Genomic DNA, 8,490 nt, shown 5'->3' with positions numbered 1-8,490 from the left:
CAAGAATTGAATTTTTTTGTGTACATATCACACTTTATATAATTTCTACGATGTCCGATCACAAGGACGTATAAGGCCCGAGAATAAACTGAACAGATCAAATTATAAAAAATGTAAGCTAACTATAAATGCGTAAGAATTTATGTTTCATCAATATATTCAATTCAAATGATATACATGTAGCAGCATATGCGATATTTTAATTTATTCATAAAGCAATGGCTTCCCGAATCGTGTTCACGTTTATCGAAGACCTAATCAGCCGATTACCAATAATCTTCGTGGATATTATGTTATCAGGAAGAGAATTTGATTACAATGTTTGTTTCAGCAATAAATGAAAGTCCTTTATCTCCTTTTTTAACATTATCATACATAATATCTAATAAAAACAAAACTTTAATCGCCTACCTGTTTGTCTACGTAATTGAGTGCACTCTGCTTTCGATAGAATGTTAATAAAAAATAATTTTCTGAAATTATGAAACTTGCTAAACGGCTTTAAAATGTTTTGTAAAAACTTTTGTAGCGTCTGGTTGACTTTATTTCGAGAACATTATATTTTCATACTCCAATTTTTAATGTTTGGGTTCGTTATTTGGTTCGAAGTGAATTGAATAAACGAGGCCAGTATGCGGTCAGTAATGATATTGTGCGTTACATCTACCATTACTTTTATTAGCTCACCGAGACGAAGTCAAGGAGAGCTTATGCTATACCCTCGGCGTCGGCGTCGGCGTCGGCGTCGGCGTCCGGACCTGGTTAAAGTTTTTGTTGCAGGTCCTGTATCTAAGCTATTACTTGTCCTATCTTCACCAAACTTGCATGGATGATGCATCTGGACCTACTTATGGACTTGAAAGACTTGGATGCTGAATCTGGGTCCTAAATTTCAGATGCTGGAGGAGGTTAAGGTTGTTGGACCAGGTTAAAGTTTTTGTTGCAGGTGCCCTTTGATAGCAGTATCTTAGTTACTGCTGGTCTGTACTTCAACAAACTTGCATGGATGGTGTGCCTTATGATACTGATGCACCAGACAGGCTTGAGTGCTGAATCTGAGCTATAGGTTTCGGATGCTGGAGGAGGTTAAGGTTTTTGGAGCAGGTTAAAGTTTTTGTTGCGGGTGCCCATTGATAGCAATATCTAAGTTACTACTGGTCCTAACTTCACCAAACTTGTATGGATGATGCGTCTTATGATACTGATGCACCTGACAAGCTTGAATGCTGAATCTGAGCAATAGGTTTCGGATGCTGGAAGAGGTTAAGGTTTTTAGAGCTGGTTAAAGTTTTTGTTGCAGGTGCCCTCTGATGATTAATCTTAGTTACTACTGGTCCTAACTTCACCAAACTTGTATGGATGGTGCGTCTTATGATACTGATGCACCTGACAAGCTTGAATGCTGAATCTGAGCAATAGGTTTCGGATGCTGGAAGAGGTTAAGGTTTTTAGAGCTGGTTAAGTTTTTGTTGCAGGTGCCCTCTGATGATTAATCTTAGTTACTACTGGTCCTAACTTCACCAAACTTGTATGGATGGTGCGTCTTATGATACTGATGCACCTGACAAGCTTGAATGCTGAATCTGAGCAATAGGTTTCGGATGCTGGAGGAGGTTAAGGTTTTTAGAGCTGGTTTAAGTTTTTGTTGCAGGTGCCCTCTGATGATTATATCTTAGTTACTACTGGTCCTAACTTCACCAAACTTGTATGGATGGTGCGTCTTATGATACCGATGCACCTGACAAGCTTGAATGCTGAATCTGAGCAATAGGTTTCGGATGCTGGAGGAGGTTAAGGTTTTAAGAGCTGGTTAGATAAAGTTTTTGAAACAGGTGCCCTCTGATGATGATATCTTAGTTATTACTTGTCCTTACTTCACCAGACTTCCATGGATGGTGTGTCTTATGATACTGATGCACCTGACAGGCTTGAATGCATAGTCTGGTTTCGGATGCTGGATAAAGTTAAGTTTTTAGGAACAGGTCACATGTTTAATAGATGATAGTACTATTTCAAACTTGCATAGTTGATTTAACTGTAATATGAATGAATCGCAGAGGTAGCTTCAGATGCAGAGCTTGATCTCCATTATCAAGGATGCTAAAAAATAAATCTTAGTTATTACTGGCCCTAACTTCACCAAACTTGAATGGATGGTGTGTCTTATGATACAGATGCACCTGACAGGCATGGATGCTGAATCTGAGCCATATGTTGCGGATGCTGGAGGAAGTTAAGGTTTTAATTGCTAGTGCCCTCTGATGATGTAATCTTAGTTATTACTGGTCCAAACTTCACCAAAATTGCATGGATGATGCGTCTTATGATACAAATGCACCTGATGGGCTTGAATGCTGAATCTGAGCCATAGGTTTCGGATGCTGGATGAGGTTTAGTTTTTTGGAACAGGTCACATGTTTTATAGATGATAGCTTGCATAGTTGATTTAACTTTATTATAAATTAAATGCAGAGGTTGCTTCAGAAGCAGAGCCTGATCTCCATTATCAAGGATGCTAAAGAAATCTCCTACCTCACTCAAACCAGCTCGATAGATAGATGTGTTTGTTGATAAATGATATAACATGATTCCTATGATAAAGTATTGTATGATATGAAACAATATTGTTTGATATGATACAATATGATATCATATGTTATATTATAAAAAGTTATACAATACGATATGATATTGTATCAATTTTTTTGATATTTTATGATATGCTTATGTATCATGATATTGTTATGTATAGTATTGTATATTATGATACAATATTGTATAATATTATATTGTATTTTTAATTTATTATTTTATCACATGATACAATTACATAAGATATTGCAAAATATTATATTGTATCTATAATATTGTATCATACAATATTGTATAATATGATATTGGTTTCAGTTATATAGAATTATATCACATGAAATTGTATGATATGATATTGTAATATTATATAATATTGTATCATACGATATTGTATGATATGATATTGGTTTATATGATATATTATCATATCACATGAAATTGTATTATATGATATTGTAATATATTTTATTGTGTCATATGATGCAATATGTATTATATAATAATGTATTTTATAATATTTTACCATATCACATAATATTGTATCATTTGATAAGATACAATGTTGGAATCAAATTATATTGTATTATATGATATAATATCATATAATGTATCAAATATGTTTCAGTGTCATTCAAAACAATATCATTCTATATTATACAATATAATATCATGTTTCAGTGTTATGATGTATTATGTAATATGATATTGTAATATGATACTATATTGTATTATATTTTATGATATTGTATTATGTGATCAAATACAATAAGGTATAACACAATACAATGTCATATCATACGTTACAATATCAAATCTCATTATTGTTTATTACGGTATTTTATTTATTATATGATATATATTATATTAGAAATATGACATGATGCAATATTTAATTTTATATCATTGTATTGATTAACATATAAACATATGATTATCATAAAAAAATTTATCAGATGATATACGATATTTTGTCAAAACAGAATCCATGAATATCCAAGATCATAAAGTATGATTTTCATATAAAATGATAAAGGTGGTCTTATGAAGGTGATGTTCCATAAGGGTGATGCTCCGTCTCGGTGAGCTTAGTAATCTATGATTACCTATGTTCTTTTGTAACAAACAAATAAGTTCTGTAAAATAGTGTGAAATATTTTGTTTATTAATTTATATGATATTAATTTTTTTTAAAGATTTATTATTATGCAAATGTTCCTTTTGATAATCATATTGACTCTGAGTTAAGCCTAAATCCCAGACCCGGGTGTCGTGAATTTTACAATATAGATAGAAGGCATTATGGACATCAAAAAACATGCATTAAGTTATGTTTTTCATGGACATCATCAGATAGCATTTTTCTCATCTGATGCTAAAGAGTATCAGTGTCTGAGGGGAAGGTGTAGTTCTGCTACCATAACTGCCATAAGTCTCACTAGTCAATGAATATATAACTCATATTTTTGGGGGTTTTGTATGCTGATCAGTTTTTTTTCAATGGTACCAAACGTCGTTGATGACTTGCTTTTTTATTTTAAAAATTGCCATTTGTAAACTTAAACAAGTCTATTCTTTCAAAAAATAAATAAGATTATTAAATTTGACAGATAACTGGTTCTGAAACAGTAAAAAGAAGATAAAGATGCTATGAAAGATATGATTTTAAAACAAGTCTCTTTTTTTCAGGCAAAGTAGAACTAAAAGACGTCGTTTTAAAGCCCAATGCTATGGTAAATATTTAAAAGAGTAATAAATACATATACTCTTTTGCAGTCTTACCTTTATTCTGCATTGATTAACTGTTAATTGAAGAACTAAGTAATCTAGTTTCTGTATTACTCAGCCTTTGCCTTTACTAATTCGTTTACTGCACATTTTTGTACAAATGTATAAATATCAGTTATTTGTATGTTTTACTATAAAACATAATTATTTGGAAAAACTTAACGCAAATGGAGATACTTTTAGATTTTTTTGGTTTTATTGCACTTATTTAATTATCATTATTACAAATATTTTGATTGGTAGTATTATTTTTAATATTATTATAGTGTTATTAATGTTTTTTTTTATTATGGTCTAACAGTTTGTAACCTTTTTATTTGTTCCAGACGGATTTCTTATCTATACAGGTATTTAATTTATTTCAAAACTATGTTACATACATCCATAAGTACTCTTTGTAAACGAAAAGTAAAAAGCTGTTGCTGAAAGATGTTAACTAAAGCATTCATTCCTAGTGCTAAATTTATTTTTCAATAGTTCAAAGTAAACTTGCAGACATTTTTGCTCCTTACTTCAGTCATGATGAAATAATAGTATTATATTTTTATCATTAATGAAGAAACATAAATTGATAATCGAAGCTCTTTGTCTTGTTTTCGTTGGATTTCGTCGGAAAGGTCTCAAGAATCCCAACATTTTTTTTTATCTTACACTCTTCTAAAATTGTTAATATTTTTTTAAAGATATAAATGGTTTCTTTGTTAGGGGCCACCCCTGTAGATCCTTAATCGGGACATAAATTGGTATTTGATAGGTGGAAAGGATTAGAATCAATACAGATAATCCCTCTTCTACAATGCTTAACAAAATATGTCCCTTTCTTTAGATATGCTAAGTCAAAGTTTAAGGACTTTGGCCCTAAGATTGATTCCCTTATTACTCCAAGAAAAGGCGCCACTGGCCTAAAACAACTAAAAAGTGCACAATTTAAAACTATAGTCTACCTATCCTGAAAATTTCAAAGTAATATCTTTGAAAATTTCTAGGATCAGCTCTGCACAAAACAGGTCGTAAAAAATTACAAAATAGGTCGTTAACCGGCACTGGAGGTAACTACAATAAAAGTAAAAAAAAAAATTTAAATTCAGATCACATTTAGTCATCACTAAAAAAGATTGTTAAGATCAGATCAAATAGTTTTCAAGCGACCGCATGCGTGAAATTTGGGGGAAAAAATTAATAAAAACTAGAGCAAAGCTCGTTGCGAAGCAAACGAGTGGGTCTTCCGTTAATATCCAAAGTAAAGCTATAGGTACCGGTAAGAAGCAGAGTTCTTTAAGGAATAACACTAGAAACTTAAACAAAATCGAATAATTCTTGGTACGAGTTAGCAAAATCGGAATAATTTTGAGTTAAATTCTTAAAACCCAATATCTCTTTAGTTAATCGTCCAATTTTAAAACGGATTTCAGTGTTAGATTAAGCTTAACAAGTCTGTTGGTTTTGCCATAAGATTGATATCAAATAATCGCTCAGAAAAGAGTTATAATAAAAAGATTTAGAAGCCCTTTTAGCCCCTAATTTGAGGGATCAGGCCCTATTTCTTGATATGAAATAAAAGGTCTTGTAAATGTAAACACATTTTGTTTAACAAGTGTTCAGAAATTGTTGACCGTTCTCAAGATATCTGAACAAATGTGTTTTAAGGGCCGACACTTAACATCCTTACTGGGGCCACCAACAAAAAATTGTTAGAAAGCATATTGTTAAGAACATTATTCTAATCATTTTTTGTTCTATAATGCTTATCAAAATATTTCGCCTTTTTTAGATATTAAAGATCAAAGTTTTGGACTTCCGGTCCCTTGAAACCCCTAATTATGTAACATACATGTATGACATACGCGGGTATGATAAGGCAACTAACAGCGATCAAATTCCTCTGATCGATATGACGTCACAATAAGCAGCATGATGTCATATTTTACTCAGAAACATGTCGATTTTAACTTTATCTCTGGTTTAAATTATAAAAACTACAGACATAAAATATCACTAAAAACTCTTTTAACTGAATATATCTTCAATTTCTCTCTATTACGTATAATTAACATTTATGACGTCACAAGCATGTTTAAAAGAGAAGATCATGTCGGGAGACAAATTATCGGAATGCAGTGTAAACAATGCCGAAATAAGACTTATCTAATACAGATACCTAAGATTTAGATGAGTGTCAGTTAGAATATAATCAGGATAATACAGGCATGGATATTTTGTTTAATCAGCGAGTGTTATAAGGTAAGCAGATCGACATTTACATGGCTTGACCAGCCTTTCCTCTGTAAGTGTGTACAACAAATGGCAAAAGTGTAACACTACCCCGGATATTAGGAAAGATGATATTGATGAATAGCAACGGTATATGACCTAAACTACCTGAAAAGTGCTGCTAGAATTGTGTGCGTTGTTGTTTTAAACGAAAAATACGTAGTATTTTCAATAAAATTTTAGAAGTTGAGAGGGTTTCCGATAAATATATACAATATCTTTTTTATGCGATTAAGAATAGGATTCTAGCAGCAAAACCAATAAACATGAACTAATTGCCGATCGAATTATAGTAGCAAACATACAAATGAACTTCGGGGTAGTGTTACACTTTTTTCATTTTTTGTTAAGGTAAAAAAGTGATCTATTTTTAACTGTCACGTGATACCATGGCACGGCAGCTTCAAAGATTGAGTCGATTCCAAAGTAGAAATATAATATCTTGGTGAACTCTTTCACTTGGTATTAATATCCCGCGCTGTTTTCATAAAAATAAACATTTTTTAAATTGATCATAATTTTGACGGTCATTAAACTCGGAGTTGCCTTAACGTACCCGCGTATTCATTGTCAGTAAATGTCTAAATTTATCAGAAGAAAGGGAATGTCAGTACTTTTTTGACTTAGTAGTGCCTTCATTTGAACAAAGTGTGTATTTGTATTAGAAATATTCGTTTAATCGCTTATTGATATTTATATAAAATAAACTGATTTTATAAAATTTCGACATTGTTTGTAGTCGTTCAAAAATTAATGTTTAAGTCTTATTTTAGGCTATTTTTTTTCTAGTTAATATTGGTCCGGCCATGATTTCAAATCATTCCCTGTTAATTGGGCAGGGCAAATTGTGGAATGCCTGAAGATGCAGACTATCGAAAAAACAGGCGGACTAATTAGTTACACTGGTAGATTATCTACTATTCAGAATTCATTGAAGACAACCTATTGATTTTTCTAACTGTGTTAGCAATAAAAATACTCATAACAGTCAAATTCAACGTAATATAGCATAAATCATCCTTATATAAAAAAAAATACAAATTGCAAAAAACTAGGCGCTAATCTTGATTTGATTTTATTACTAATTTTACTACTATTAGTGGGGATATATAATTTTTGAAATCAGGTTTTTTTTTCATACCGCGAAAACTGGATTATTTGTTTGAAGGGCGATAAAAGGATCGATCTGACAAAGATTGGTTTGTTATAAAACAGTTAACGTACGAAAAAAAGGCTTTCGTTTTTCGATTCCTTTTCATTAATTTTTTTTTACCCTTTGGAACTTACGCCTTTTTTTTGGTATTTTTATGTTTCAACTAAAAATTCTGTAATTTGGACAGCTGATTATTTACCTAGCCTAAAGGAGAAAAATCTGATGTGTTAACAACATACTAAAATACATTTTATTCTATTGGTAATTCGGTGTGATCTGTGCGTAATGATTGATTTATGCAATTTATTTTTTAAAGATACTAAGCATTTGATCGAGTCTATTTAGTCTAATCAGAGATTATTTTCGCTGATGGAAGTATGTAGGTATACACTGTATATTTGAGGGAATATCTGTATTGATATTTTCGAATATAAATCAAACATAAACAAAATTGTGCTCTTTCTTTATTTTTGTGTATTTTTCGTATGTTTTAATTGGATTGCTTTTAATCTTCTATTTACTAGCCATATTTGAGTGTCAAAATCTAGTTATAAGCAAAATACAGAGCTTCGCTTACAATTCTATGTTTTACACACAGAGCCGAGGTTATGCTTTCGATTTTACATTCTAAATGCTGAAGAGGAAGTACTAACTTAAGAAACTTTAAGATTATATGATACACCTGTTAA

Source organism: Crassostrea angulata, unplaced genomic scaffold, assembly GCF_025612915.1.
Source record: "Crassostrea angulata isolate pt1a10 unplaced genomic scaffold, ASM2561291v2 HiC_scaffold_39, whole genome shotgun sequence".
NCBI classification, from domain to species: Eukaryota; Metazoa; Mollusca; class Bivalvia; order Ostreida; family Ostreidae; genus Magallana; species Magallana angulata.
Note: the sequence above shows the minus strand (reverse complement) of the source record.